The sequence below is a fragment of the Malus sylvestris genome, chromosome 8 (genome assembly GCF_916048215.2).
Source record: "Malus sylvestris chromosome 8, drMalSylv7.2, whole genome shotgun sequence".
Taxonomy (NCBI): domain Eukaryota; kingdom Viridiplantae; phylum Streptophyta; class Magnoliopsida; order Rosales; family Rosaceae; genus Malus; species Malus sylvestris.
Window position 1 is genome coordinate 3,268,455 of NC_062267.1, and position 18,068 is coordinate 3,286,522.

At 45.0% G+C, this 18,068-nt stretch overlaps 1 protein-coding gene across 1 annotated transcript in view; it reads right to left on the reverse strand.

Moving 5' to 3' along the window:
• LOC126631747 (putative disease resistance protein RGA3) overlaps positions 1–18,068 on the reverse strand; it is a 60,955-nt gene that overhangs the window by 20,064 nt on the left and 22,823 nt on the right. The gene's annotated exons all lie outside the window — the stretch shown is intronic.

Consider the following 18,068-nt stretch of genomic DNA (forward strand, 5'->3'; position numbering starts at 1 on the left):
TACTAAGTTATCAAAAATTGCCTGACCAACTTCTCCCTCATCTTTATAACCTTTTGAATTAAGATAATCTTGTGCCATCCAAAGATTAATCAACTCATCCCTCTCAAACTCATGATCTTTAGGAAAACTAACACAAAACAAAAGGCAACATTTGACCGCTGGGGCCAAATCATAATAACTTAGAAAAAGTGGTTGAAAAACTTCTTGCTCCACCTCTTCTCGATCCCATATCTTACTATTCAAGACATCTAGCCATTCCCTCCGTGTTTTCTTATTGTACATGAGACTACCTAATGCTTTTGCAGCAAGAGGTAAGCCCTTGCATTTCTTCACAATATCCCTACTAATATCTTCAAATGCCTTGGACTCTTCTATTTCTGTATCATCAAACGCAATGCGATTGAAGATTGATAAACAATATTCTTCACTCAACCCTCCCAAATTGATCATTTCATATTTTGCTCTCATCATATCAACGACCTCATGCTTTCTTGTGGTCACCAATATTTTACTACCAGGAGCACCACTTTTGATTAGTGGTGCTCTTAATTTTTCCCACTTCTCAAGGTCGTGGGTCCACACATCATCTAGGACAAGGAGAAACCTTTTGCCCTCGATGGATGCTGACATGCGGTGCAAGACATGATCTAACTCATTTGAGCTATGGGCATCATCACCGCTTATAGCTTTAGCAATCTGAATCACATCAAAAGGATCCGAGACACAAACCCACACTCTCTTTTCAAAATAGGCTTTAACCTTGTCATCATTATAAACAAGTTGGGCTAGAGTTGTTTTTCCCGCTCCTCCCATCCCTAGAATAGGGATGATAAGGAGCCCCCTCCGATCTTCTCCACCATCACTCAACAACTTTGTTATCAGAATGTCTTGTTCCTTTTCTCGACCAAATACCTCTGACACGACGACAAAAGACGAAGTCTTGTGCCGTTCAGGTAATTGTTGAATGCCTCTTTCTGTGTGTAGAAACCCATACCTTTTACTTTGCTCATCAATCTCAGTTAGCCTACCATTCAGATCTTTTATCCTACTCGCAATTTTACTGCGAAAAATCACTTCTTTGGCTTTGCGAAAACAAAAGCAGCTAGAGGAAACAGAGAAAGTTACCTTCTTCTTCTTCTCCTCCTCCTCAGGAACAACAACATCTTCACCTTCTCGTTCTTGCTTCTCAACCTGTTGTCTCAGCATGTCAGTGTTCCACTCGTCCAGCACGTCCACCATCTGGAAGGATATGTCTTTGAGCCGATCCAACCAGATCCTCACGCCGGCCTCCTTGACTTGCCTTTGCTCTGCATCTTCGAGAACGGCTTGAATAGCTCTGAGATTGCCAGCAAATTCTTCAACATCTTTCTTGGCGTCCAGAACAAGTTTCACCTCTCCGTCAACGTACTCGTAAACTGTTGAAGCCAGCCGATCCAGTAGCATGGAGATGAACCCGTCAGCCATTTTTTCAGCGTCCGCAATCTGTTGACACTAAATGAAGAAGAAGAAGAAATGCAGAATGGTTTGTAGCGTTGCCTCTCTTCTATCCAGCTTATACGATTATTCCAAGTCAATCAAGTCAATTAAATTAAAGTCAGTGGTTGGTGTGCTGTCATACTCTGTCGAGGCCAACTCCATCTCACACCACAGAAAAGGAAAAAATATCAAGCCTTCGTTACCCTACCATTTATACAAGACAAGCGTTCATTATTACTTGCTAATTTGTATTCAAACACTAGCTCTGTTTTTGGGAAGAGCATCAAAAGAGGATCTGAATCCTCATATTATAACTGTTCATCGTATATTATGTGGTTAGTTTTCATTAGTAATTATTTTTGTTTAATTTTAAGTTAAAAATTAAAATAATTTTTAACCGTACAATATATAATAAATAGCTAAAATGTGAAAATTTCTAAGATTTTTACAATTTAAATCTGAATGAGATCCAAATCTCTATTTTTGAAGTTTATGTCGGCACGCTTGTAACCATTTGTTGATTAATCATATGCATCGTTTCCGATATAAAAAACACTAGCTCTGTTTTTACTTTTTTTTTTTTGTGTGTAAATTTTCAGCTGGAGCATTACCAAGCTTGCTTGGTATTGTAAGTGGTCTTTAATCGTTGGTTGGGTTGTGCAACTTTTCTCGTGGGTATTTAGTAGTAAGAAAATCTTTTAAATAAATTTTTTTTTATAACATCATATAAACTTTTCTCGTGGATATTTATATCATATTTTTATACCATGTTAGATGATTTTTTATGTGGACAGCCACATCATTTGAATTAATCAGATTTTTTAATTTAGTTAAACATGGTATGAAAATGATTAATTCATGGTTTTATGCCCAATGAAAAATTTGCAAAACCCAAAGGAATGAAAGAGAAAGACTTCTCGTATACCACAATCATAATTTAATTAACTAGTTTTTCTTAAGTATAAGTTTATTAAATAATGAACTAAATTTAAAAATATGATTAATTCAAATGATATGGTTGTCCACATCAAATGACACCTAAGGTGGTATGAAAATGTGGTACAAAAATATAGTATGAATAACATTACTCGTAAATATGTGTAAAAAGGAGAAAAATACCATTGTCACAGCCCGTCCCGGAATTTTTAATTCCGAGGACGTGAAATTACAAAAATGCCCCTAATACGTGACTAAGGTATAATTTTTACGTTCGTTATATCTAAGCTCCTAAAATTTGGTAAGTAGAGTGGAGACTTAGACTTAAATTTTATGTTAGAATTTTGTAGTTGGGGATTGGGTAGGATCCCACACCCCTCAATTTCTCCCTCTTTCCCGTACCCTTTCTCTCTCTCTCCTCCCTCACAATCTCTCATTCTCTGTCTCTCTCCTTCGAACTCACACGGACAAACTCCAAAACCACCCTAAACTACTACCAACGACGGAGTTAAGACCACCATCGAACTCCTAGAACCTCCACGATCACGTAGACACCAATTTCAGGTAAGTTTTACTTCGGAAAACCTAGTTTTCAATGTCCCCGTGAATTTGCACTGTTCATGCACACGTAAATCCTTATGTTTTTGGGATTTTGAAGCTTGTAGGAAGCTTAGTGAGGTCCTAAGGAAGCTCGGAGTGCTTCTTTGGAAGGATTTTGACGTCGGGATCACGAGGGTTAAGTTTGGCCGGTTTTGCTTGGATTTTTCCGGTGAGATTTAGTTGTTTTTTTAGCTTAAAAGTAGTATATTGTGATTCTACATGTTGAGGGATTTAAATTGATATATTATACGAAGAAAATGGTTGAGAAACGAAGGAGAACAAGGCATTTGAAAAATGCCCAGAATCCGGCCACCGGAGAAAAACCAGTCCGGCGAACTCGCGAGGAAGAAGGTGTGCGTGGGCGCGCGTGGACCCGTGGCTTCCTTGGCGCGTGGGGGCGCGTGCTACAGTAAAAAATTATTTTAAAAATTTGTTGACGTCCGTGACGTCGAGTAGGTCAATGTGGTATATTCATATACCCAAATTGAGCACCGTATGAGAAAGTTATTACGATTATTGGTTAGGTGCTTTAAATAACGTTTTATAGTTTTCGCATTTAGGTGAAAATGTGAATTGACGATCCGACCGTTGGATCGTCATCAAACTTTGACACGTTGTAATATGTAATATTTGAGGATTACGTAATATTTGAGGATTATAGGAACTTACAGATTGGGAATCCGATTTGCGGATCTTCCGGAATTGGAGTTGTAAGTCCATAATATAGAATGTTAACCGTCACCTAGTTTTGTTAATTGACGGAGATCCGACCGTTGGATGGTAATGAAATTTTAGGATGTTATCCTAGAGATATATTGTGGACCTCTGGAAGTTATGGATTTAAAATTTGAGTGGCGGATCTTCCGGATCGAACTACGTAGTGACGTATTTTATATAAGTTATATATTCTATCGATATGAATTCTGAGGTTGGAATTGATTATTGTTTTAGGCGCTGATCGTCATGACGCCTTGGCGTATTGTGCTAGGGAGTTGTAGGGCGAACTCCAGGTGAGTGGGCTGTTTTGTTTTCCGTATATATATATACTTGACGTTTTCCCAGAAATTGAAATTTAATGAAAGTATGCTTTAAATGCAATGTATAAAATTATAAGAAAAGTATGTTGAATTGAAATGTGAAATATAGTTTGGTTTGCCATGCATAGAATTTCATGAATATTATGAATTGATGTATGATGCATATATGTGAAATGGTGTTGTGGACGCACAGGTGAGTATCAAGTGAGTATTATTACTGCTATGATGATGTTGAGATATATTGAGCTCATAACCTGCACCTTGGTATTAGTGCTTATTATTATTCACCGCATCGCATGCTCACCTTGGATCCAAGTAGATGCTAGTCGTACAGACCACTGGGGGTGGTTCCGACATGCCAGTTGTATAGACCATTAGAGGGGTTCCGACTGGTAGGTGACCTTAGATTATGTGCACAGATGATTGATGAGAGAAGCACTAGAGCATATTATTACACCATTAAGTCGTACAGATTACATTAGGTAGTTCCGACTTATGTGCAGTGTAGTGCCGTACAGGTCATACTAGGTGACTCCGGCAGGACCGTACATGTCACAGTTGGTGACTCCGGTTAGATGAGATTTTGAGCTCTAAATTCAGCCGTACAGGACCATTGTAGGGTCTCCGGTTGTTTATTTTCTTCCACCTGATTTATGTTAATGCATTCATACTAAACTGTTGAAATTGGCATGGCATAATTCTAATGAAAAATGTTGAGATAGTGATTTGAAGTTTTGAGAATATATATATATATATTTATATTTTACATTTCTGGGAAAGTATACAAGTTTTACGGAGAGGGGTTACAACGTTTTGAGAAATGTTTGGATTTGGAAAAGATTTGTTTTACTGACCCACTCAACTTGGTTTTGCGCCCCTCCAGGTTCAAGATTGCAGAGATGTGGTGACTACGAGGAATTCAACGGTGTTCTGACAGAATGGACAAAATTAGGTCTCACCTTTGGGTGTTTCATCTTAGAAATTGTATATTTAAAGCTTCCGTACTGTGTAAATGGTTACGTCACTCTCACGTGACGGCCAACATGCCCTCCTTCGGGACGGGGTGTGTTAACCATGCCTTCATTGGCCCTACCTTTTATAAAAGACAAGCATTCAATTATTGTTTGGTAATTTGTAAACTCTAGTAGTTCTGTTTTTACTTTTTACCTTAATCATGGTAAATCCATTTTTAATTTCTTATGTAAATTTTCATCTGGAGCATTTACCAAGCTTGTAAGATGTTATATGACTTGCAATTGAACTGATACACTTGATGCGTGAGAGATTGAATAACGGGGATATACTCGGGAACAATCAAGAATCTCCCTATGTTCATGGTCAAAGAAGAAAATATGGAGCCATACATTAAACCCTTGTTCGGATTGTTAGATCTATTTTGATAATATTGTGATCACATGAAATAATGTTAATACAACCAACTCTACTTACTACTTATCGTTCTCCTTTTTTTGGTCAAACTATAAATTTTGTTAGCTTTTCATTTTTTGCCTTTTGGGTTTTGTAATTTTCTTTTATTAAACTTTGTGTCCTTCAAGTTCATGTGAATTATATGTCGCAGACTCGCAGCTACTTAACTGAGCTATTGGCAAAGGATGGGTTTCTGGTGATATCAGTGCCGTACAATGTGACGTTTGATCATGTCCAAGCTTCCCGGCAAGTGTATGAGAGGTTCAATGGCTGCTTGGACAACATCTGAGCTTCTGGACTGCCCAATTCCAATCTATCAGCTGCCCAACTTGTTCAACTGCCCGTGTTTTCGGTTGGCCATAGGTAAAATTTAGAGCCTTTTCAGAAGGGATAAAAGCGCTTTCTAAAAAGCACTTGCTAGGTGCTTCTTTTGGCAGCACTTCCAAGTCTTTCTAGGTAGAACTTGCATTTTTGATAAAGATTTTAACTTGTTTTTAACATGCGAAAGCACTTATGTGCATAATTGTTTTCTACTGAAGGTATCTCAAACGGATCGTAAGTTGATTGGTTTCTAAGTTCATTACCAACGTATCCTGGCAGCAATGTGACTGAAATTTCTGTGTTTTGAATATTTTTTCTAGCAATGGTGCCCTTCTTCAAGTACTTGCCGGGAGCTATTTCTCTGATAAAGTCCCTAAGGTGTGGTTTGTTTTGGGAAGTCCTCTTTCGTTTTAAGTGATTTGATTGTGCAGTTAGGTCCTTTAGGGTGCGTTTGGTACGTGGGACGGGACGGGACGAGGCGTTCCTTCCCGCGTTTGGTGCGCCAAAATGGGTGGAACGGGCTGTTCCACGGGACAGATTTTGGGTGTTTTTGCGTCCCATCTGCCCCCCCTGGAACGGGTTTGTTCCACGTCTGTGGAACACAATGTTTTACCATTTTAAGACAAATATACCCCATGTCTTTTTCAAAAATTACACCTTCGTTCCGTCCCGTCCCGTCCCGTCCCGTTCCGTCCCGTCTGCGTACCAAACGCACCCTAATAGTTAATCAAATGGTGCCTATTATAGAAGCATCTCCAGTTTCTTCAGTGGCAAGGACTGCCTCAGGTAGCGTTCTGACTTGCTTTCATTGTATTTATTTTCTATGATTCTGTTTATTCTTTTCCCTAGTTTTCTGTATGGATTGCATTTTTGCTTACTTATCGGATTACGCTTTCCTTTCCCATTGTTAGCTAGTCATAGTACCCTACACAAGCCTGAATGATGAAATACTTTCAGAACTATTAACATACTTTCAATGCAAGTCAGAGAAAAAGAGTGTTGATACTTTATGTTTTTCTGTATTGGTTCATTTTCTTTTGGTCAATATATATTGGTTCTTTCTTGTAAATTCAAACTCGTAATTATTCTGCGATGTATGGCTACCCTGTGGCAAGCCAAAGATCATCATGTTTTCCTAACTGCCTCCGCATTGCATCCTTTGAATGCCTTTGAACTGAACTACTCAATTTGAGTGGTATACCATATCAAGGGTGGTGTACTGAAACTTTCCAGCGTTCCTACTTTTCACCACGTCCTATATATAGGAGATGCATGGAAAGCACTGATTGGTGCAGCTGGAGCTATGCTACCGGACAATCAGGAAACTCTAAGTTCGGTGACTAAATTTGTTGATCAGTTGCCCTCAGTGCTAAATGAGGTATCTTGTTGGCTTGGCAGAAATCGATCCCTTTATTCTTCACAGTTAATATTGGAGACTATTCCTGTGTATTTAGTCTCATTAATTAAAAAAAAAATCATAATCTTTCTGTCATGTTGCACAAGGGATATCAGAGTTTAAGCCAACACCCTCTGAAAACCGTGATTTTTTTTAAGAGCTCGTACAATGTCAAACACACGCTACTGGTACACATGATGTCCCACTATTCTGAAGTCATGCAATGAATGAAAATGATCTGTTCTCTGGCTTAAGTTAACTATTATTTGCATTTATAGGTGAAGTTCAATTTCGACGCAATTGATGAGACAGATACTCTTGAAGAGACGTTAAAGCCTCGCGTGGAATCTATTGGCGGAACACTAGAAAAGGTCGAAATAAGTGGTAACCATATTACTCCATGCGTACAGGTGAACTTAATTCTAAGCTTTATTTCGTTTTAAAGTTTTAATGCTTTTGCTTCTGTAAATTGTGGATTCCATAAAAAATTGTTTCCATATTTGATGGAATCCACAATTTTGCATGAGGCTGGAAGTTTAGAGGTCATTCGTTTACAAAATTGAAAGCTAATTTAAACAACCTTTCTGACCTTTCAACAAATCGCTTATGCTGGTGCACTCTTTTGAACGTATTTTAGTTTTGTGACATAAATTGGTCGAGATCAATTAAATAATCTTGAGTAAGAACTTTCAAGTTGATTAATTACTCAAGTTGGTTCAAATTTCCGCACTAAATATGCAATTTCTTATGCTTTTAACTAAAGTTCTTTACCTTGTTTGTGCTAGTATGCTAGCAATCGAAACTAGACCTTTTCTTCCCCAAATCTATGCCATGTTAAAGGGAAATCAATTGTGATAATCGAATTGCCAGTCACACCAAAATATGCCAAAGAGCCCGGGAAACGGATCAAGAAATCACAATTGACTTGTATCTTCATTCATATCCTAACTTGAACCCCTTATGGAGTCTTCATGTCCATATCGCTATGAGTTATTAGGAAACAGTCTCAGGCTTCCAGCATTGCATTATCATAAGAAGTTAAGAACTATGCATCTCCTTTCTGCTAGTTGGTCGTAGAAGCTTTCGGTTTATGGTCATCATGCGTCTTAATCTCTTCTCTTTTCATTTTTATGGCCTGATCAGGAACCTAAGTGGCAAGCAGGTTACGTTTACACTCCAGCAGATGCTATTGCTCAGAGTCTTAAGACGCTTTCTCTAAATGACGTTAGAGTCCTTTCGAGAACTATAAGCGACTGGTTCATAGGCTTTGAAGATTGAGCTGCCATGGCTTCAGTGAATTCTTGTTGTTAGTTAGAGTCCCTTGGAGAAAATTCATGTTAAAGTTTATGCTACTTTTGAATACAATAGTTGGGCCACCAAGAGAGAAGTGTCTCATCTTTTGTTGGCGTTGGCCTGGTAATGTTACAACATTTATTGAATGTTACAACAAATGTCACACTTATCGCATTTTTTATTACATTTGTAATTTTTCTGTAATACAGGACGGTACAAACATGATATATAAAACGGAATTGGATCCTCTTCGAGGCAACCCCTTGGGATCCTTCTGACCGGTGTTAGTGGGCCGTTGGATAAAAATCCAACTGTTACAAACAAAGCAGTTCTTTAAAAGTTATAATAATTGTAACCGTTGGATAAAAATTCAACAGTCCACTAACCCCGGTCAGGAGGATCCCGAAGGTTTGCCTCGGAGAGGATCCAATTCCATATAAAACATCATAAATGTAGCTTCTTTTTATCTTCTTCTTTTTTTAAATTTTTAATCAATTTTGGCAAAAACTGAAAACCATCACAAATCTATTTTTGTGAAACATTTTATCTCAATATAAGCTTTGTAAATTTCATGGACGCTCATCAGAAATCACCAAATACTCCTCACAAAGCCACCCATACAGAAATCGGAAAGCCCAACAAACCCCCATTTCAAAATTTTCCACTACAATCATGAAATCTATACACCACAAACGCGATGCTTACTCAAAACGCTAATTTCCATCTGGGTACTTTCAGATGAACCCGAAAAATCATAAAATACTAAGCAGATTGCAATCCCACCCAAATAGAGCAGCAGTGTGATAGCTCATAAGGTAAAAAAAAACGCAGGAATAGTAAAATTAAGAGCGAGCAAAGGAGAAAGGCAGAGAATTTGGACCTTGGGGAGGTCGATATGCTCGTAGAGAGTCCAACCGGACGAATAATCATGATCTTCGCAGCTGTGGTCGTGCAAGCAAGCCATCTCTCTTTTCCTCGATCACTGAACTTCTCACAACAAATAAACGAAAGACGAAGGAAGAAGAAATAGAAGCAATCAGATATAGAAGCCGAGCCGAGCCGTCGCGTTTTTAAGACTAAATTACATTTTTAACCCTGTGGCGAATTTCATCTTCCCCATAAAAGTTATAGCTTCGTTCCAAGGAGCAGACTCCAGACCTTGAGGCGCCGGCGCAGGTCCTCCACGCAGGGGCGTCGAGACGAGCGAGTCGCTTTGGGGAGGAGTAACTCGTCAGTCAGTGTGTCGGTGCAATTCCGAGTCCAATTATATCGCGGACTCAGTTTCCTATTTGATTTGGGATTCTCGATTTCCTATTTGATTTGGGATTTTCAGTCTCCTATATATTGTGATTTTCGTAACCCTAATCAGAAATCACACCTCTCATTCTTTCCCTTCGCCTGAGAATTTCTTCTCCCAAACTTAAGGTAAATTTTCCACCCTTTCAGTTTCTAGAGAATTATGGCGAAGGACAACAATGGCTACAAGGACACCGACGACAAGCTGCCGCGGGCGAAAAGGGTTAAGAACAAAGCCCCAGCTCCTGTCCAAATCACCGCAGAGCAACTCCTCCGCGAGGCGCGTGAGGGTCAGGAGGGTGAAATCCGTCCTCCCCAACAGCAAATAAATGACGCTACCGAGCTCGCTGATTTTCGCCTCCGAATGCGCAAGGGATTCGAGGACCAAACCCGGCGCCAGAAGCGGAATGCCCGCGTCTGGATCAAGTATGCTCGGTGGGAGGAGTCCCAGAAGGAATTGGACCGTGCACGCTCTGTTTGGGAGCGGCTACTTGAGGTAGATTATCGAAACCACACCGTCTGGGTCGAGTATGCCGGGATGGAGATGAAGAATAAGATGATCAACCATGCGAGGAATGTGTGGGAGCGTGCTGTGCAACTCTTGCCGAGGGTGGATCAGCTCTGGTACAAATATATTCACATGGAGGAGATGATAGGGAATGCGGCTCGTGCTCGGGAAATATTTCGGAGATGGATGGATTGGAACCCGGACCAGCAAGGCTGGATCGAATTCATCGAGTTTGAGCTTCGGTATAACGAAGTAGATCACGCAAGAGCGATTTTTGAGCAGTTCGTGCAATGTCATCCTGTTGACCCTAGAAACTACAAAGCCTACGTGGCGCGCAGGCCGAGTATATTCTAAGCTAACTACGTCCTTCGGTGATTGCGGGGCGTGCCAACTCGTCGGCCGAGGCTCGGCCGAGGAGTAAATTTGATGATGCTGTGTTGAGTCGCGCTACTGACTTCTGCGTCTTGCGATTGCGGCCGAGAAAGGAACACGTCTCGGCCTCTTGGGTTCTCGAGCCTGAAGACAAGGCTGCTATTTCTTACAAAGTTCACGAACCGTATTCGGCTTGCAATGTGCCGAATAATAACTGTGACACCTCACCTCGCCGAGAAGGCTAATGAGATGACCTCGACCAATAAGGATCCGAAAACCCCTCTCGACCGAGACTTGGATAGGTAACCGACCGTCCTCGCCGCAGTGCTGTTGATGCCAACGGAAGATACTGCGAGACTGACCGACTCTACGGTGACAGAGCTATCTATGCCGACTTAAGATACCACCGGTTGCTTCCACAGTGCTGTTGATGCCAACGGAAGATGTGTCAGCGAAAAAGGAAAAGAAAAAGATCTCAAGTTGTGAGAGTTTGCGCAGGGCAATTTTGTGTTGATTTTTGTGGGGCTCGTCCTGATGCACAGCATCCCCTATTTATAGTACTGAACCTTGAGTCCGAGTTTAAATCCTACTCGGACTAGGTTTCCCCCTCCGGATCGCCTCGACCAGTCCTACATCCACTAGGACTATGAACCTAGTCCTTAGCGAAGCTGGATTAGTTTCCTGGATATCCGATCCCGTCGAGACTCCCCATTGCACTAGGATTCGTCCTAACCGCCCTAGGTTTGGATTCCCACGGGTTGACCGATCCATGGTCCTTTTGCCGCCCGGCCTCCTGGGCCGAGAGTGGTCTTTCCCTCGGCCCAAACTATTATTTTGGGCCCAAACATTGCCCCCTCGCTTCTGAGGTCTTCGGCCTGAAACCTTCGGCCGAGTTTCGGCCTTGAAGAAGCGAATCTACCACTCAGGATCCTAATACCCGAGTTCCAAGGCGCATTTATTGAACACGATCGCACGATCTTGATCCTGCTAACCCATTCGCCACGTGGCGTCTTCTAACATGGCCAACTCCCCCATAATAACGTCTAAAGCGTGCAGCTGCCTGAACCGTCTTGCCATCATGACCACTATCTCAATCCGCGAGCCACCACCTCAGTCCGTGAGCTCGCTTGTCATCGTGTGGGCGTCGAACCGTCTTTCATCACTAATTTTGCCGTCACACTCAATCGTACGCCCCCAAAACCTAAAACCGTCGGTCTTCTCAACCGCATTTCCCAAATGTTCATTATGATCAACGATTCCTCCGGTCGATTTTGCCCTTTATTTCGAATTTCGAACGATTGCTCTACCTCCCATAACTCTATAAATACCGAAATTTCTTCATTTGTACTTTACGCTCTCAAACTTCCTGAAACCCCAACCCTTGCTCTCAGGTGCATTCCTCCATTCCAAGTTTTCGTCCTCAAATCCCCAACCCAGAAAACCTCCTTACGCTGTACTTTACAATGGCCTCCTTCATCTCCAAACTTTCCCGGGAATGCGACCAGCATCAAAAGATCCTTGATCGGAGCTCGATCAAGACTATACGGTTCGAAAACGATATGAGCACCGTCCACCAAATCCTGGGTCCTCTCTTCAAGGCAACAATCCCGCCGACCATCACTGGTCTTCTCCAGGAACACTGCCTTACACCCTTGCTCCAAGGGTTTGAATGGTCGAGATGGGAGGCGGCAAAACCCCAAGCCTCCTGGCCCTCGACGACCACCACCTGGGCAACCTGGGTCGTCCGAATGGAACGGCTCTTCGGCGAAAAATGGAAAATCCTGGGTATCTACGACGCCATCCTCCTTTCGTCGATGGACGTTGTCCCTGACAAGGAGTTGCTCCTAGCCGCTCTATGCTTCTGGTGCTCAGTCACCAACACAATGGTCCTTCCCCTTGGTCCCATTGGTCCCACCATCCTGGACATCACCGCCATTTTGGGGACCTCGGCCACCGGGATCCCTGTCGACGCGACGCTCTCCGGGCACCCGTCGAATATCGATCTAAAGACGCTATTCGACCGTCGAGCCTTCGAGACCCTGAACAGTGACGGTCACATCCCGTCGAGGGATGAAATACAGAAGCTCCACAAGAACTTTCTCAACTACAACACCCTCTACCTTCACTTCGCCGGCCGAGGGGAAGAGGACCTGCGAGAAGGAGAGCATGAAGCCTTCCTCTTCTACTGGTACAACAAATACATTTGTTGTACCAAGTCAAACAAATGTTTGGTCGAGAATATGCCAGTGGCCGAAGCCCTGGCCAGTGGTCACGTCATGGCGCTGAGTTCCAATATTCTTGCCCACCTCTTCCGTTGCCTGGCCGAGGCGACTCTCCACACGGTGGACCCCCACCAGAATGGCCCTCTCTGGGTCTTCCAGCTCTGGTTGCAGGTGTACTTCGCCTCCCTTCGGCCGGCTATAGCTGATTTCTCAGCAACAGAGGCTCTTGGTCCTCAGCTAGCCTCCCGACCAACACCTCCTCATCAGGCCGAAGAGGTATTTAGGTACCTCTTCGCCCTTGACGATCTCTCAAGCGACGAATTCCTGGTTTGTCGCCGTCGCGACTACCCCCCCTCCATCAGACTGCCTACCTCTACGTGGGCTGAAGAGGAGGATGCCGCTCTTCGCCAAACCTGGGGGTCGTTCGTGCTTGCTCGCGACCTTCCTCTCGGCTGCGACGGGAAACGGTCGGGGTGGGAAGTGTACCATCCGAACTTCCTTGCCCGTCAGCTCGGCTATCTTCAGGGCTGTCCCGTCCCCCTTCTCTCTTCCCGCACAGTCTTGAGCCGCGGACGTGAGCCTCGCTCTTCAGAGAACGAGTGCAGGACTGCCGCGAAGGAATTTCAAGAGTACTGCCAAAGATTTCGCCTTCGACCGGCCACCCCAGAAACCCATTGTACTGACACCTTTGGTGAGTGGTGGGAAAATTACACTCAGGAGTTCTTCGGTGCGCCGGTCGAAGATGTGCTAAGCAAGCTCTTCGGTGACCGACCTAAGAAAGCCCCGGCCCCCCATTCTCAAGGTAGTTGTTCAATTTCCCTTTTTTCTTCAACCTTGCATATTGTACGCCCTACTGAATTGTCTTTATCCTTTTAGGTAGTCGGCCTTTGAGAAAGACGGAGGCAGTTGCCACTGCCACGGCCGGGAAAAAATCGGTCGTGGCCCAAAAGGGCAAACCCGCTGGTAGGGCCGCGCTGATCAAACGGCCTCGCCGAGAGGCCGGGCCAGCTATCGAGCCTTCCCCGCCCGCCAAGCGGGTCAAACAACTGGCGAAGAAAGGTGCACGGGAGATCCACGTTATCTCCAGCCACACGACGACTCCCAGTGCTTCCCCCTCTTCCGCCGCCGGCCATTCTGGGGTCAAGAAACAGCCGGCTTCGGCCATAGAGACGGGCCCAGCGCGGCCTGCCTCTGTGGCCGGCGAATCAGTTGTTCCTCCCTCTGTCGAGAAGGCACCTGTCTCACAACAGGCGGCTCCTACGACCGAGGGAACCTCTCCCAAAAATCCAAAGCCCACGGTCTTCGTGTTGGAAGAGAGTGAGGGGAGCGACGAGGTCCCGCTGGCGCGTCGTCCTCATACTCGTCAACAACCTCCTCCAGTATCTGAGATGGCAGTTCAACCCGGCCCCTCCTCGGCTAATCGTGGCAAGCGCACGGTCGAGGAGCCGACCCCGGTGGCCGAACCTCTCGTTCCTTCTCAGGGCCAGGACGTCCCTGCCTCCACTGAAGCAGCTGCGCCAGTCGGCCCATCGGCAGCCGATCGTGGCAAACAATTGCTCGAGGAACCCGAGGCCACGGCGGAATCGCCGGTCCACCCTCAAGACCAAGGCTTCCACATTCCTCCACAGGAGGTTACCTCGGCTTTTGTAAGTACCTTCAACTTTCCTCCTGATTGCTTTTCTGCTTTAGAATTCTAAACAAGGAAAACTAAATGTCAGGTGCCTGTACATTCTTTTCACCGTCAATTCTATGCGCCGAAGGGCGTTATCTATATTTCCTGGCCGCCTCAGTGGCCATCAAACGTAGATAACCTCCATCGGCCGCGTGAAGTGAGAAGCAATCTAAGACACTGGGCTCGGCCATTGAGTTCTTTAGGTTCGAGCACCGACCCTGGGGACATGGCCGAGGTCTCCTCTCGGCAGGTTAAAAACGACACCTTCTTGCTATTCTTGTCATGACTTCCTTTAAGCTTAACCTTGTCTATTCGCGCAGGCTTCATGGGAGGTTGAATTCAGGGCTCTCCTCTCCAGCACGACTGCAGAGTCCAGCCCTTCGGCCGCTCCGACTGAGGCTGCCGATCCAAGCGCCCTAGCCCAGTTGCAAGAAGTCCTGTCGCTCTCATCATCGCAAGTACTTGAGCGCAACGGTCTTGATCTGCTCGGCGTGTGTCTGAATGACCTTGGAGTCGACGGTCGCCTAAGCGGAGATGCCATTGTTCGGGCATCGTCTGCCTTGGAGCGTGTTCGGGAGACATTTAGCATCTTCCAGATTGACGATCTACGGGCAAAAGGAGAAGCGTTAGCCGAGCTCGACCGTCAGATGGCCGAACTAGCAAAACGCCGGTCGGTCATTGCTTCTGAGCTTGCGAGGGACTTCGAGTCAGGCGGGAAGGATCGCCTAACTGAGTATGCGGCGGCCAAAAAACGGGTCGAGCGCCTGAGGCTGGACAAAAAGAATACGCAAGCCGAAGTCATCATGGCCGACGTGCGGTGGTTGGAGTTGAAAGCTCTGCTCAGCACTCTTCTTCCCTCGTCTCCTTGAATGTATTAGACCTACTCATTTTTGTAATACCTGTCAATTTTAATGGAATGACTTTTTCTACAACAAATTTTTATTCACGCATGTCCCATGTGACCGGATAGTATTTCTTCAAGAACTTCCCATTAATTGGTAATTTGTGAACTACTCCAGTCCGGTCTTTAAGACGATACGCCCCTTTACCGTATACCTTATGCACAATGAACGGCCCTTCCCAATTCGGCGACCACTTGCCGAACCTAGGATCTTTTATTCCTACGGGCAACACCGTTTGCCACACCAATTCACCCTCGCCGAACGTTTTCTGTCGTACCTTTTTATTATAGGCTCGCTCGGCAATCTGTTTCTGTGCCACCAGTAAATTATAAGCGTCAAGTCGCGCCTCTTCCAAATCTTCTAGTTCCTGTCTCATGGACTGATTATATTCGGCGCTAAACAAACTACTTTGTTCAATTAATCGCAACGAATTTATGCTCAACTCGACTGGTAGCACCGCATCGTGTCCGTAAGTCAATGCGTACGGGGTTGTTGCAGTCGCCGATCGGGACGACGTTCGGTATGCCCATAATGCCTCGTTCAACTTCAAGTGCCACATGCCAGGCCTCTCTTTTATTATTTTTTCGAGGATGCCAATCAACACTTTATTACTTGCCTCGGCCTGCCCATTCGCCTGTGGATAATACGGTGTGGACTATTCCAGTCGAATATTCAAATTGGCCGTGTATTCCTTAAACCTTTCGGCTGTGAAGATTGTTCCATTGTCGGTTATGATCGTTTCTGGCACACCGAACCGGGTCACAATGTGTTCCTCCATGAAATCGCAAACTTCTTTAGACGTTAATTCGGCATATGATTTTGCTTCGACCCACTTAGTAAAGTAATCAGTTGTGACTATTATCCATGCATGCTTAGCAGCTCCAGAAGTCGGCGTGATTTTGCCGATTACATCCATGGCCCATCCTCTAAACGGCCACGGCTTAATGACCGAATGTAGCGATTCGGCCGGGACCCTTTGTATAGGCCCATGGATTTGGCACTGCACGCATCCTCGTGCAAACTTGATACAATCTTTCAGTATTCTCGGCCAAAAATAACCGTGTCGTCGGAGTAGCCATCGCATTTTCCGTCCAGACTGGTGAGCTCCGCATACCCCTTCATGAACCTCTGCGATCGCTCGAGCACTCTCTTGGGGGCCGAGGCATAGCAATAACAAACCATCTTCGCCCTTTCGGTACAACTCGTTCTGGTACGTGACATAGTTCGTGGCGTGAGCCCGTGTCCTACGACTATGTTTTCCGTTAGGATTGTCAAGGTACTGCATAATGGGCTTTCTCCAATCATCTGGTACTGCCTCGGCCGCACAAATTTCTATAGAGTCCTGGTCTTGCCGATCTAACAACGAAGGCAAGGACATGACCCTGGTGCGTATCACATTGTCTCGACGGAGGATTTGCTGATCAACCAAGGCCGGGTATAATTGTTGTAATATTGGTATCTCTCAGCCTAGCTTGCCCCTCAGGAGTTGTGCACCGGAGGCGATTTGAGCCAACTCGTCTGCGTCGGTATTATGAACCCGAGAAACATGCTCGAATGTAATACCGTCAAAGGACTCGGCCAAATAGCTGGCGACCATGTGGTAAGGCGCCAGAGTACAACTCATGCAGCGAAAAGACCCATTAATTTGGTTAATGACTAGTTCAGAATCCCCGAGGACGAGGACACGAGTGGCATGTAGGTCAAGAAGGAGGCCTAGACCAATGACCAGAGCCTCGTATTCGGCCTGATTATTGGTGCAGTCGAAATCCAATTTGAGCGAAAAATACCAACGATCGTTGTGAGGAGACTGAATGACGATGCCTGCGCCGGCCGAGGACGAAGTACTGGAACCATCGAAATACATCGTCCAATAGTTGTCGCGGGTCACCACCATGCCAATCTCGACATCAGCACCCCTGAAATCGTAAGGCGAAGGGTGCTGGGCAAGGAAATCGGCCAACGCCTGTCCTTTCACAGCTTTCTGCGGCACGTATTGCAAACTAAACTCGGACAACGCCATCGTCCATTTCCCAATTCGGCCCTTCACAATCGGCCGGGTAAGCATGTACCGGATAACGTCGGTCTGGGCAATGACTTGGGTGACCGACGGGAGCATGTAATGCCGAAGCTTGGATGCAGCGAAGAACACGGCGAGACAGAGCTTCTCAACGGCGGAATAATTGATCTCCGGAAGACTCAGATTACGGCTGAGGTAGAAGATAGCCTGTTCCCGTCCGGCATTGTTGTCTTGCGCGAGGAGGCAACCGATGGACTCATCGGCCGCCGAAATGTACAGCTTGAGAGGCTTACCGCGCTGAGGAGGGACCAGGACATGTGGGTTTGTAAGGGAAACCTTGATCTGCGTGAACGCCGCCTGGTGCTCCTCATTCCACATGAACTTATCTGAGTCCTTGAGCTTCAAAAGTGTGGAAAATGCCTTCATTTTGCCTGCCGAATTAGCAATAAAGCGGCGTAAAAAATTGATCTGGCCGAGTAAGGACTGTAATTGTTTCTTCGTTGTTGGGGGTGGGGCGGTGATGATTGCGCGTGCCTTATTCTCATCGACTTCAATCCCATGATGATGTACGAGGAAACCAAGAAAATTCCCG